Here is a 14,655-nt window from a genome sequence, read left to right on the forward strand (position 1 = left end):
TTTTTCCCGATCTCTTACAGATATGGTACGCACAAATCTAACCACGCAACCTCAGAAGAAAGCACATGGCATCACTATAAATGGGGCGGGGGTCAAATCCTCCAAAAAAGAGAGGAGAAGAACTCCCACCAGGAAATAAAAACAAAAGGATGAAGCATATAGCTAGAAAAGGAGTATCTATTGAAACACATGCTAATTTTTCAGAACTAGAAAATGAGCAGCCTCTGATAAACCGAAGGGATGACCTCCAGGCCAGATCTTAGTCCACATCCACCAATATTCCCTCAACTGCCACTCCTCCAACAACAGACTCCGTGCCAGCACATACACCTCCAGTGGCCCCTACACTCCCTATTGTTCCTCCTCCTAGACTACTGAACAGACTAAAAAGTGAAGTGGTACGGACCATCCTAGAGGAGAAACTTTTATCTACGTAGGGCCTGGAAGGCAAGCATCCCAATGTGATTGACACTTTTCAATACCATGAGTTTGAGCAGTTCACAACGCACCGAGGCCCTTACATTCCTTTTTGGGTTAGGGAAGTTTACACAACATATGGGGAGTTGGTGCCTAAGAACAAGAAGAAGGCAAGTGAGTTTAGACCGGTAAAGTCGGTCATGGTCAAAGGCAAGGAAGTTGAGTGCCACAGCGAGTACATTAACACTATATTGGGTAGACCGTTGCACTCTGCACTTCCCTACGAAGGTTTGCCTATTGTTCAATTGTTAAATGACCTGAAGGGTTGGCTGGCTCCTCTAATTTCTGACACCACCCTGAGGTAGATAGATGCAGGGGCTCCTATTGAGAAGAGAGACTTGAACATTGCTGCAGGGTTCTGGTTTGGTTTCATCAACAACACCATCATGCCATCCCAGAATGAGTCCATTTTGCGCCATCCTAAGGAAGCTTGCCTTGGTTCTATCATGTCCAGAAGTCAAATCGATCTGGGGCAGCTAATTTCACAAGAGATGGCCATGAGGGCCAAGCAGAAGCTGACTTCTCTGCCATTCCCAGTCTTGATCACGGAGTTGTGCCAGTGTGCCGGAGTACCTCGGGATAATATGAGGGATATTGAGGTCACCCCGTATTTCTCTATTGACATCTAGCGTATTGAGGCCGAATTCAAATGAGAGAAGGTTGACAAGAGTTGGGCAGCTCCGACAGATATTTCTCCGAAAGTTGACGTTGACTCGTTACCAACAGAGGCACCTTCACCTACTCCGGCCTCTAAGCCGTTAGGTACATCTGCTCATTCCTCTTCTTCACAGGTCCCATGAGCTTCTTCCTCCTCCCAGCCTACCATGATTACTTAGGCCAGGATCCTGAAGATGGGATAGCTGGCCTATTCAGCAAATGTGAGAGCGACTCGATTGGAAAGATCCATTCCAGGGATGATCGATAGTGCTATCTTGTCTACACTGATCCCCCTTAGGGCCTCTGTTGATCATCTGGCTACTAGAGTCACTACTTGTGAGAGCAGACACGGGGAGACATCTGAGGTTTCAGCTTTGAAAGCCAAAGTGGAAGATTTGAGGAAGGACGTAGACTACTTGAAGTCTACCGACTTCACCTCATTGATGTGGGGTGCAGATGATGAGGATGCTCCTGAGACCTCAGGGATTCCTCCGGCTACCACCGGAGATGTATAGAGGGGTGGCACAATATATGAGGAGTCGGATGCAGAGACCGACGAGGAGCTGATAGCAGTTCATGAGGAGGAAATGATGGACAGCCGAGAGCAGAGCATATTTAGAGATTTGTCAGATCTTATAGGGACAACTGTGCAGTCGGTGTTCTAGACATTGCCGATTGAGATGTCCACAGCAACCCCTAGTAGATTTGGTGCTGCTATTCCCTCTGAGGTGACTCCGGGCACTGACGCCCAAGTTTATACTGCTACACCAAGCAGTAACGCCCCGACAGATGTAGAGATTGCATAGACAGGACTTTTCTTTACCTCCCTCTCTGGCTTATTTACTTTTACTTTTGGATACTTTTATTCGCATTTGAGGACAAATGATTTTTGTTTGTGGTGCGGTGAGGCCCACCTTTGTGCATATTTATTTTGATTACTTATTTTGGGTTGTGAGCTATTATTGTGTTATAACTCTTCTTTGCGTGGATGTTTGAGCTTATGGCTCCCTTTTATTTTAAATTGCAAAATAATTTTGTCCCGTTCAAATTTTTTTGCCACCTCTCATGTGTTGAATGTGGATGTTCTTTTGCAAAATTTGAGTCTTGGTTCCGATCAATACCGATGACTTGAATAGTGCTCTCAATCGAACGAACATAAATGCGCGGCTATGATGAGTCCAAATGAAGTTGCATAGACAATATGAGAAATATTTGCATCTCATTATGACTAGCCTAGTATCGAATTGAGTCTCTTCTGATGATCATTACACACAAGCAAAACTGTGGAATCTTGTTTGACTTATAGTGTCAATGCCTAATGTAATGAGCTTACCTGTGAACTATGCAAGATAGATCCAAGAATTTTCCCCGTTGGTCCGGTTAACTAAATGATGCTATCCTTGATATGATAATAGGCAACTTCTAAGAGTGTGAACCAATTTGACATATACCACTTTTGTTGCCTACCTTATGAGTGTGTGAACCTCTTTTGAACACCCCTTGAGCCTCTCCCTTTCTTTGGAAGAAACTTTATGAAAACAATGACCTTTCTTTATCCATCACGCATAATCCTCCTGAAGTTGTTGTTAGTTGAATAGCCAACTTAGGCCAAAAGCCTAAGTTGGGGGTGTGGTGAAAAGATAAGGGCAAGTCAAGAAGTGCAAGTAAAGTCTCCTCTAACCCATAGTTTTGAGAAAAATGGAACCCCTCCATATAAAAAAAAAAGAGAAAAGAAAAATAATAAGATTGAAAAAGAAAGTTGTGGAATAAAGTACAAAAGAAATGGGTTTCCAAACAATTCATGGAAAGTGAATAATAGACTAACTTATGAGCACTAAAGAAAATGATGAAAGAGGTGGATAGGAAGTGTTGTGATTAACACATTTCATGAGTATAAAAGTCACTGAGCCTAAATGACCATACCTTTGCACTCAGCCGCATTACAAGCCTTGAATAGACCTTTTTGATCTTAAGTGAGCTGAAACAAATGTTGATTGGAAAAAATGGCCAAACCTATGGGTGAAATTATGCATTGTGTTCTTCTTTGTGAGTGTGAGTGTTGCTTCTGATTCCGAAGCTTTAAACTGTGAACTATTGTGTGAATATGAAATCATTCCTTGTGTGAGGGAATTTGAAAACTTTGGTTGAGCTTGAACTTGCATTTAAGGCAAGTATTGTGAGCATGAGATTCTTTGATATTGGTGAGTCACGACTTGAATCTTTGAGTACATATTTGATCTTTGCATAAGTAAATTGAGTCTTGTTGTGTGCATTCATGATTGAGTCTTGGGTAGAAATGTTCAAGATGCCCTTTTCGAACGGTTGAACTTGAGTTTGCTTGAGGACAAACAAAAGTTTAAGTTGGGGGTGTTGATGAGTCCATAAATTGGACCATTCAGGGCTATATTTTGAAAGAATTAGTGTCCTCAAATGCATGTTTTATCTGATTATCTAATGAAAACCCTTAAGTTTAAGGTATTTGGAGTTTGAGGGAAAGCACAGACACTACTTAGAAAAAAGGAACAAAAATAGGTGAAAGGACGAAGAAATGAAGATCTGAGAATCGCCGAACCCGTTCGGCGAGTCTCCAAGAGGTCTTATCCTTGCCTTTTGTCCCTGTGTGCTGAGCCCTGAAGGAAAGGATCAAATCGGTGGTGAAAAGGAGCAATCGACATATCACCGAGCAGTTCTGCGAAGCAGTACTATGTCGCCCAATGATCCAAAACACAACGATGTTGAAGGATAGAGCAAGACGGCGATGAAACCTACCAAAAGGTGGATCATATATGTGTTTTTGGTTTGCTCGAGAGAGAGGTCATAAAACTAAGACTACTAAGTTGATGGTCTGTGGGAGTGGGTCGACATGAGGTTCAGCTCAAGAGAGTGAACCTTATTCTCATTCTTGCATACTCAGCCCGAGAGAGTGAGTGGGCTAAGGTGGAGGTTGTTCTTTATGCGGCAAGAGGGTATTCGAGAGAAACCCACTTGAAACGGGGTAAGTTACTCGAGAGAGAGCTTGTCCCCCTTAAAGTCTAGCCTAGTCACAATTATTCTATGAATTCTCTTTCAAAAGCATGTACAAAATAATCTCATTTATCCTGTATTCCTATCACATCCCAAGAATCCCATCTCCTTGATTAGTACTTTTTGTATTTTTGCTTTTTTTCTTACTTGTGACAAAAACCCCATTGTTAATTGACGTTTGCGTCACCCCCTTCGATTTGTAATATTTTTAATCGATAATACTTTAACTATGACTAATTAGAACTTAGTTTTATTTTTCTATTAATTCTCAAAACTATTTCCTGTGGGAACGATCCCAACCCTTGGTTGGGTTACTTTACTATTGTACGATCGTGGACACCAGCATTGGAAGTTGTGTTTTGATTACGCAAACATCAAAATGGCGCCGCTGCCGAGGAGTGGTGTTACTTTTAATTTTTTTGGCTAACTCTATTTGTAGTTTTGTTTTGCTTTGAAGTTGTTGATGTAGGCATCTTCCCTGAACATGGCTAAGGGAAATGGTAGCAACTCGGCTGAGATGAGTCAAGAAGTCGAGAGGGACTTCAAGTTAACCGCACTGGTAACTCAGTGGAATGAGTTAGCCACCAAAATATCAGAGGTGGAAAACCAGTGCAAGAGCCAAGGGAGGTACATACCCCCTCATGAGCGGAAACAATCTAGAGACAAAGAGAACAATCGTGTCGAGGACACACTCCAAATCATTCTCCAAAAGATCACCGAACAAGATCAAATGTTGGAAAAGATGAAGGAGAGTATTGAAGTGTTGAATCAAATGATTGGCTCCCATTCTAGATCGATTCAGCTGATCAAGACACTCATGAGTTATGCAGTGCCTCCTCTTCACTCAAGTGAACTATTGGGGTTACCTAATAAAACTAGGACTAACCCCGCAAATGGAAAGTGAATAAGGACTTGCGTCATTCCACGAGGTTAACTAAGGTGCTTTTTGGGAGGCAACCCAAGGTTTTAGATGCTTTTGTTTGCTTTTATAAATAATGGTGTGTTAGTAGTGTAGGTTTAAATGCTGAAAGTGTTTGGAAAATGCATATTGGAGAGTAACATGGTCAGTCAGCAAATCGCCGAAATGGTCGGTGTGCCCGACTCGACCCGTCGTTTGGCTTAACTTAAATTTAATTCAGAGCCATAAATCTCAGCTAGCTGAAGAAACAGTTCGGCGACCATGATTCAGACAGCCATCCTGACCCCTAAGAAACTGATAATCCTATCGAAAATGGTGGGGCGAGTGACCACTCGTCGCATCATCGAGTGGATCTGCGTGTTCGACTAACGTCGTCGAATGGACACGAATTGAACGGTTTATAATGGTCAAAGGTCTCAGAATTTGAACTTCTTCACCTTTCCTCGCTTTTAAACTTCACAAAATCACACCAAGGTAGTATTTTAAACATTTTTATATTCCATTAGTATTTTAGTTGTTGATTGGTGCTCAGAACTAGGATTTCTTTGCCGCCTATCTTTTCAATCCTGTTTTATTCGGCATTTAAGGTTGGTTTCTGAATCTCGAGTTTACATTCGAAAATGTTGTACTCATTTGCAATGATAGTATCGTATTGTTGTGTGCTGGGCCTCTCTGGTAGATTTAGAATGCGTAAATGCCTATTTCAATTCGCAAATCTTGCTCTTATTATTTTGATCGTCAAATGACCGTAATTTTTGTGCTTTTAAATGAATGAATTTGCAACGAGTTGTGCTTGTTTGTCGGTTAGATTGATGGGGTGAAGTCTGAGTAACCCATGTTTGTGCTAAATGATGAAACATTGCTCAATAATAGAGCGGGTGACAACACTCTTAAGAGAAAATATCATCAAATGGCTAAATTTGGTGAAACCTGGAAAAATTTGAGTATCCCGGGGTGATGGGTAGTACGGGTCTTGTTTGAATTTCATTAGTGCCTGCTTTGATTTTGTTATCAGGGGTTGCAGGGTTGAATTCGAGAAGGTGGATTGAAAATGGGCACGTTGAGCCGTTCGGCGAGCTGGGTCAAGCTTGCCGAACCACTCGACAGTTCACCTAGTGACCCTATCTCTCTTTTAAATTCATGCTTTATTTGTTGTTTGAGTCTGTAACTTTTGGCGAGGAGCTTTTAGTCACCGAAAGTATTTTTGATCGCCCTTTGTATGCTCCCCTGAACCTCTGTTGCACTATAACTTTCGGTAGACAAACCCATGATCGCCGAAAGTAATCGGTGATTCACCGAAAGGGCCTTCCCATCGCCGACTTGCTATAATTTTTAAGCCAATCCCTTCGGCAATCCCGACTTAGCTCGCCAAAGAGGTTCAACGACTCGCTGAATGGATCGACGAAACTCTCTACAATAGATTTTCTGAGTTTATGTTTAAATTTTCTCCTAATTTGTCCTATCTCTTGCAGATATGGTACACAAAAATCTTAACATGCAACCTCATAAGAAAGCACAGTACATCACTATAAACGAGGGGGGGTCAAATCCTTCAAAAGGGACTTGAACATCGCTGTGAGGTTCTGGTTTGGTTTCATCAACAACACCATCATGCCATCCCAGAATGAGTCCATATTGCGCCATCCTAAGGCAGCTTGCCTTGGTTCTGTCATGTCCAGAAGGCGCATCGATCTGGGGCTGCTGATTTCACAAGAGATGGCCATGAGGGCCAAGCATAAGCTGACTTCTTTACCATTTCGAGTCTTAAGCACAGAGTTGTGCCAGTGTGCCGGAGTACCTCGGGACATTACAAGGGATATTGAGGTCACCCCGTATTCCTCTATTGACATATGGCGTATTGAGGCCGAGTTCAAATGAGAGGAGGTTGACAGGAGAAGGGCAGCTCCGACAGATATTTCTCTGGAAGTTGATGTTGACTCGTTACCAGCAGAGGCACCTTTGCCTACTCCGGCCTCTAAGCCGTTAGGTACATCCACTCGTTCCTCTTTCTCACAGGTCCCATGAGCTTCTTCCTCGTCCCAGCCTGCCAGTATTACTTAGGCCAAGATTGTGAAGATGGGACAGCTAGCCTATTCACCAGATGTGAGAGAGACTCAATTGGAGAGATTCATCCAAAGGATGATCAATAGTGCTATCTTGGCTGCACTAATCCCCCTTAGGGCCTCGATCATCTGGCTACTAGAGTCACTGCTTGTGAGAGAAGACATGGGGAGACATCCGAGGTTTCAGCTTTGAAAGCCAAAGTGGCAGATTTGAGGAAGGACGTAGACTATTTGAAGTCTACCGACTTCACCTCATTGATGTGGGGTGCAGATGATGAGGATGCTCCTGAGACCTCAGGGATTCCTCCGGCTACCATCAGAGATGTACAGTGGGGTGGCGCAACATATGAGGAGTCGGATGCAGAGACCGACGAGGAGCTGATAGCAGTTCATGGGGAAGAGATGATGGACACCGAGAGCAGAACATATTTAGAGATTTGTCAGATCTTATGGGGATGATTGTGCAGCCGGTGATGTAGACATTGCCGACTGAGATATCCACAGCAGCCCCAGTGGATCTGACACTGCTATTCCCTCTGAGTGACTCCGTGCATTGATGCCCAAGTTTATAATACTACACCGAGCACTGAGGCCCCGACAGATGGATAGATTGCATAGACACGCCTTTTCTTTACCTCCCTCTCTGTCTTACTTACTTTTACTTTTGGATACTTTTATTCGCATTTGAGGACAAATGATTTTTGTTTGTGGTGGGGTGAGGCCCACCTTTGTGCATATTTATTTTGATTACATATTTTGGGTTGTGAGCTATTATTGTGTTATTACACTTCTTTGCGTGGATGTTTGAGCTTATGGCACTCTTTTATTTAAAATTGCAAAATGATTTTCACCCGTTCAAAATTTTTTGCCACCTCTCATGTGTTGAATGTGGATGTTCTTTTGCAAAATTTGAGTGTCAGTTCCGATCAATACCGATGACTTGAATAGTGCTCTCAATCGAATGAACATAAATGCGCAGCTACGATGAGGCCAAATGAAGTTGCATAGACAATACGTGAAATCTTTGCATCTCGTTATGACTAGCCAAGTATCGAATTGAGTCTCTTCTGATTATCATTACACACTAGCAAAACTGTGGAGTCTTGTTTGACTTGTAGTGTCAATGCCTAGTGTGATGAGCTTACTTGTGAACTATGCATGATGGATCCTAGAATTTTCCCCGTTGGTCTGGTCAACTAAGTGATGCTATCTATTGATATGATATTAGGCAACTTCTAGGAGTGTGAGCTAATTTGACATATACCTCTTTTGTGGCCTACCTTGTGAGTGTATGTGAACCTCTTTTGAACACCCATAGAGCCTCTCCCTTTCTTTGGAAGAAACTTTATGAAAACAATGACTTATATTTATCCATCACCCATAATCCTCCTGAAGTTATGGTTAGTTGAATAGTCAACTTAGGGATGTGGTGAAAAGATAAGGGCAAGTCCAGAAGTGCAGGGAAAGTCTCCTCTTACCCATGGTTTTGAGAAAAATGGAACCCCTCCATATAAAAAAAAAGAAATGAGAAAAGAGAACAGAAAAAGAAAAAGAAAAACAATGAAAAAGAAAGTTGTGGAATAAAGTACAAAAGAAATGGGGTTTCCAAACAATTAATGGAAACTGAATAATAGAATGACTTATGAGCACTAAAGAAAATGATGAAGGAGGAGGAAAGAAAGTGCTGTGAGTACCAAATTTCATGAGGATGAAAGTCACTGAGCCTAAATGACCACACCTTTGCACTCAACCCCATTACAAGCCTTGAAAAGACCTTTTTGATCTTGAGTGAACTGAAACAAATGTTGATTGGAAAATACGGGCAAACCTTTGGGTGAAATTATGCATTGTGTTCTTCTTTGTGAGTGTGAGTGTGAGTGTTCCATCTAATTTTGAAGCTTTAAACTGTGAACCAATGTGTTAATATGGAATCATTCCTTGTGTGAGGGCATTTGAACACTTTGGTTGAGCTTGAACTTGTATTTGAGGCAAGTATTGTCAGCATGAGATTTTTTTATATTAGTGAGTCACGACTTGAATCTTTGAGTACATATTTGATCTTTGCATAAGTAAATTGAGTCTTATTGTGTGCATTCATGATTAAGTCTTGTGTAGCACTGTTCAGGATACCCTTTTTGAACGACTGAACTTGAGTTTGTTTGAGGACAACCAAAAGTTTAAGTTGGGGGTGTTGATGAGTCCACAAATTGGACTCATTCAGGTCAATATTTTGATAGAATTAGCGTCCTCAAATGCATATTTTATCTCAATATCTGATGAAAACCCTTAAGTTTAAGGTATTTGGAGTTTGACGGTAAGCATGGGCAATACTTAGCAAAAAGGAACAAAAGTAGCTGAAAGGACGAAGAAATGAAGATCTGAGAATCGCCGAACCCGTTTGACGATTCGCCAAAAGGTCTTATCTTCGCCTTTTATCCCAGTGTGCTGAGCCCTAAAGGAAAGGATCAAATCGGCGGTGAAAAGGAGCAATCGGCGTGTCACCAAGGAGTTCCGCGAAGCAGTACTATGTCGCCCAATAATCCAAAACACGCCGATGTTTAAGGATAGAGAAAGACGGTGATGAAACCTACCAAAAGGTGGATTGCCGAGTTGATCGGCGATCTCGACTAACTTCGCCGAGTGATCCTTCGCAGCACATTTTCTGAAAACTATTAATACTAGTTGAAGTTTTGTAGCTTAGCATCAGATTATAAATTATTTTTAGTAACTTTTAATATATAATTTTTAACATAGAATTTTGAGTTCTAAGTTTGGAGAGGGTTTTAAAGAACTTGAAGATTCAACGGGTTTCAACTCCAAGAATTTGGTCTTGGGTCTTGTAAATTCTTCACTCTTTGTTTGTTTTGAGACTTAAATCTTCATACCCATTTGAATGCAAACTCATTTTGGTATTAATTTCTATCTCCATTACTTGTCTAGCTAAAACCTCAATTCTTGGGGTGTGATTTTGTGAATATGGGTTAGATTAGTTGTTGGGTCTTGCATGCTGATAGTTTAATTGTAGTTTAAATGTGATTTCGTCTAGTAGTTGTGGATGAACTTAATGAGATTGTAGTTGCAAATATGATTTCATTTATGTGTTTTCGGCTTGCTCGAGAGAGAGGTCGTAAAACTAAGACTACTTAATTGATGGCCAGTGGGAGTGGGTCGACATGAGGTTTAGCTCGAGAGAGTGAACCCTAGTCTCATTCCCGCACACTCAGCTAGAGAGAGTGAGTGGGCTAAGGTGGAGGTTGTTCTTCATGTGGCAAGAGGGTGTTCGAGAGAAACCCACTTGAAACGGGGTAAGTTGCTCAAGAGAAAGCTTATCCCCCTTAAAGTCTAGCCTAGTCATAATTATTCTATGAATTCTCTATCAAAAGCATGAACCCAATACTCTCATTTATCCCATATTCCTATCACATCCCAAGAATCCCATCTCCTTGATAAGTACTTTTTGTATTTTTGCTGTTTTTTTTTGCTTACTTGTGACAAAACCCCTGATTGTTAGTTGACGCTTGCGTCACCCCCTTTGATTTATAATATTTTTAATCGATAATATCTTTAACTATGATGAATTAGAACTTAGTTTTATTTTTTCTATTAATTTTCAAAACCACTCCCTGTGGGAATGATCCCAACCCTTGGTTGGGTTACTTTACTATTGTACGATTGATGAATCCACAAATGAGACTCATTTAGGGATTTATTTTAACGAAAATAGTGTCCTTGAATGCTTGTATCTCAATACTTGATTATAATGCTGAAATTTCAGGTATTTAAAGTTTTAGTGGAAGCATGGACACTTAGGCGCAAAACGGAGTAAATAGGGCTGAAAAAAAAAAGAAATGGAATCTTGCGGATCGCCGAATTTAACTTGGCGAGTCACCGAAACGACATGAACCCCCTTCATTCCAGTACGCGAAGCCTTGAAGGAAGTGGATCAAAAGGCGAGGAAAGAAGCAGTCGGCGAGTCACCGATAAGTTCCGTGAAACAGTGCTGTACCACCCAATGATCCAGAATGCGAGGATACTAAAGGCAAGACACTGAAGGCGATGAGCTGACCAAAGGGCAGATCGCCTAGTTCATTGGCGATCTCGACTAATGTCGCTGAACAATCCTCCGCAGCACAATCTGTGAAAACTATAAATACTATTTAGAATTGTAGTCTTAGGTGAGACAAGTGTGGAACAATTATTACTATTATTTTCACTTTAGAACATACTTTAGCTGATATATTTTTCTCAAGTTTGGAGAGGGTTTTGTTGAGTCTTGAAGAAAGGAGTTCTTCTTCCCCAAGTTGGAAGTGAGTCTTCTCTATGCATCCCCAGTTGATTTCATTATCATGTTAGGAATAATTTCTTATTTCTTGATGTGTGGCTAAAAACCCCCATTCTTAGGGTGTGATTTAGCAAATATGGGTTGATATTCTTGTTGGGTCTTGCTTGTTGATAGGTTAGATGTATTTTAATGGTGATTTCACCTAGTGGTTGTGGTTTAAACTAAAGGGTTTGTAGTTGCAAATACAAAGCCACCCATGTATTTTTAGCTTGCCCGAGTGGGAAGTCGCGAAACCAAAACCATTAGACTAATGGCCTAAGGAGTGGATCGACATAAGGTTCAGCTCGAGAAGGTGAGCCCTAGTCCCATATTCTAACACTCAACTCGAGAGAGTGAGTAGGGTAAGGCGTAGGTTGGTCTTCATGCGGCGAATGGGTGTCCGAGAGGAACGCATTTGAAACGGGGTAAGTTGCTTGAGAGGGAACTTATTTCCGTTTAAAGCTTAACCTAGTCACTATTATTTTTGCAAATTTCCTATGAAAAGCATGTAACCAACAATTTATCTCAACTTGTATTGCGGTCACATCCCAAGAACCTTTCCCCATACTTGATTTTTTTTGTTTATTTTGTTGTTTTAATACTTGTTACAAAACCTCCTTTTGATATTTGACACTTTTGTGTCACCCTCTTTAATTTACAATGTCTTTTATCACAAATGTCTTTAACTACGACTAACTTGAATGAAATTCTAATTGGTTATTAATTCTCAAAACTGCTCCCTTGGGACACGACCCCAACCCTTGGTTGGGTTACTATATTATTGACGATCGTAGACACTCATACCGTTGGTCAGTGTCATTGGTCACGATAAGCATCAAAATGGCGCCGCTGCCGGGGAGTGGTGTTAATTGAGAATTTTTAGCTTAATAGAAATTCTATTCTTACTAGTTGTAGTTTACTAACTTTAGTCGTAGTTTTGTTTTTCTTTGAGCTTTGATTTTATGCAGGCCTCCTGAAAATGGCTGAAAGAAGTGGTGCCAAGTTAGTTGAATTGAATCAAGAAGTTGAGGGCGACCTCATATTAACTGCGCTGGTAACGCAGCTGAACAACTTGGCCACCAAAGTTTCAGAGGTGGAAAACCAGTGCACAAGTCTGGGGAAGTACAAACCTCCTCATGAGCGGAGGAAGTCTAGCGGAAATGGACACAACCGTGTTGAGGATACGCTACAAATAATTCTCCAAAAGGTCAATGAATAGGACCGGGTGATAAACGAGATACAGGAGAATGTTGAAGCATCAAACCAAATAGTTGGCTCTCACTCTAGATCGATCCAGCTGATTAGGTCGCTCTTGAGTTTTCCAGTACCACTCCTCGACTTGAATGACCTATTGGGGTTGCCTAGTAATGCTAGGGTCAATCCCAATATGCAAGATTGAGTAAGGACTTGTGTCGAGCCACAACATTAAATAAGGCACTTCTTGGGAGGTAACCCAAGGCTTTATTGCTTTAAATTGTTTTGTTCGAATAATTGGTGTGTTAGTGGTGCAGGCAAATGAGGGAAGAATTATTTTATTTTATTTTTGCAATGTGGCAAACTGAAGACCCAGTTGGCGAATCGCTGACACGATCGGCGCATTCGATTTGATCCGCTGTTGGGACCCTAAGATAAGGGATGTCCTATAAAACTCGTCGAGGTAAGAATACATTCGGCGTATCACCAATATGATCGGCGACATGACTAACGTCGTCAAAAGACTAGGAACTGGATGGTTAATATATTGCCAAAGACTTTAAAAATTTCAAACTATTCACTTTCCCTCGCTTTTATGCTTCACAAATTCACCCTATATTAGTTATTTTAAAATTAGTGTCTTCAATTAGTATTATAATTGTCAATTGGTGCTCAGAACTAGGATTTCTTTGTTGCCTAGCGTTACAAAAAGCTATTTGATCAGCATACAAGGTGAGTCTCTAAAACCCCAATTTTATTTTTGAAAATTTTGCACTCATTTGCAGTTGTAGTATCAGGATGACATGTGTTGGGCCTCTCAGCTGAACGACTCGACAGTTCGCCTAATGTCCCCACCCCACGATGATTTGGTGCCTCGATTGGCGTTTGGTTCTGTAACTTTCGGTGAGAAGTCTGAGGGCACCGAAAATGCTCGGCGACTCGCCGAAGGTATTATAATCGCCCTTTATCTGCATCCCTGGAACCCTATTGCACTGTCATTTTTGGCGGACACCTCCTGCTCGCCGAAAGTAGTTGGCGATTCACCGAATGATCCTACTTGTCGCTGTTTTCTCCTCATTGTTATGCCAATCCCTTCGGCGAGCTAGTTTTGGTTCGCCAAAGAGATTAGGTGACTCGCTGAGCAGATCAGCGAGTCTATCTTCAATAACTTTTATGTACTTGCATTTGAGTTTCTCCTTGATCTTTTGCAGAAATGGTATACACAAACCTAAATGAGCCCCCTCAGAAATCAACAAAGGGCGTTACAATAAATGAAGAAGGATCATGTCCTTCACAGAAAAGAAAGCAAGATCTCCTACCAAGAGATAAAAGAAAAAGGAAAAAGCACATAGCAAAGAAAGGAGTAGCTGTGGAGCCAGATTTTGTTGAACAGAGGATGAATTGCATCTGATTGACCGAAGGAGAGCGCTTCGTGCCAGTTCTCAGTCCACAACCACTAGCACCCCCTCAGCTGTCACTTTGCCTACTACTGCACCAGTGCCAACTCCAACACCACCCCCAGTGGCTCCTGCATTTCCCATAGTTCCACCTCCATGAGATTGCTGAACAAAATAAAAGGAGATGGTTTACGCACCATTCTCGAAGAAAAATTGCTATCTGTGGAAGGCCTGGAAGGTAAGCATGCTGAGGTGCTTGACACGCTCAGGTATCACAAGTTTGAGCAATTCACTAGGCCACGGGGTACTTACATACCTTTCTGGGTCCGGGAATTCTACTTAGCCTATGGGGAGTTGGTCCTGAAAAGCAGAAAGAAGGCCAATGATTTTCGACCAGTGAAATCGGTTATGGTTAGAGGCAAGGAAGTAGAGTGTCACAACAAACACATAAATGTTGTATTGGGATGACCACTGTACTCGGTACTTCCCTACCATGGTTTGCCTATTGCCCCATCTCTCGATGATTTAAAGGGTTGGTTAGCTCCAATGATCTCTGACACCACCCCGAGGTGGATGGGCGTGGGAGTCCCCATAGAGAAGAAG

General features: G+C 41.7%; 1 protein-coding gene across 3 annotated transcripts in view; it reads left to right on the top strand.

The window, feature by feature from the left end:
- The window catches only part of LOC125844769 (tubulin-folding cofactor E), a 375,181-nt gene that overhangs the window by 144,185 nt on the left and 216,341 nt on the right, over positions 1–14,655 (top strand). The window lies entirely within an intron of this gene.

Source organism: Solanum stenotomum, chromosome 11, assembly GCF_019186545.1.
Source record: "Solanum stenotomum isolate F172 chromosome 11, ASM1918654v1, whole genome shotgun sequence".
Lineage (NCBI taxonomy): Eukaryota > Viridiplantae > Streptophyta > Magnoliopsida > Solanales > Solanaceae > Solanum > Solanum stenotomum.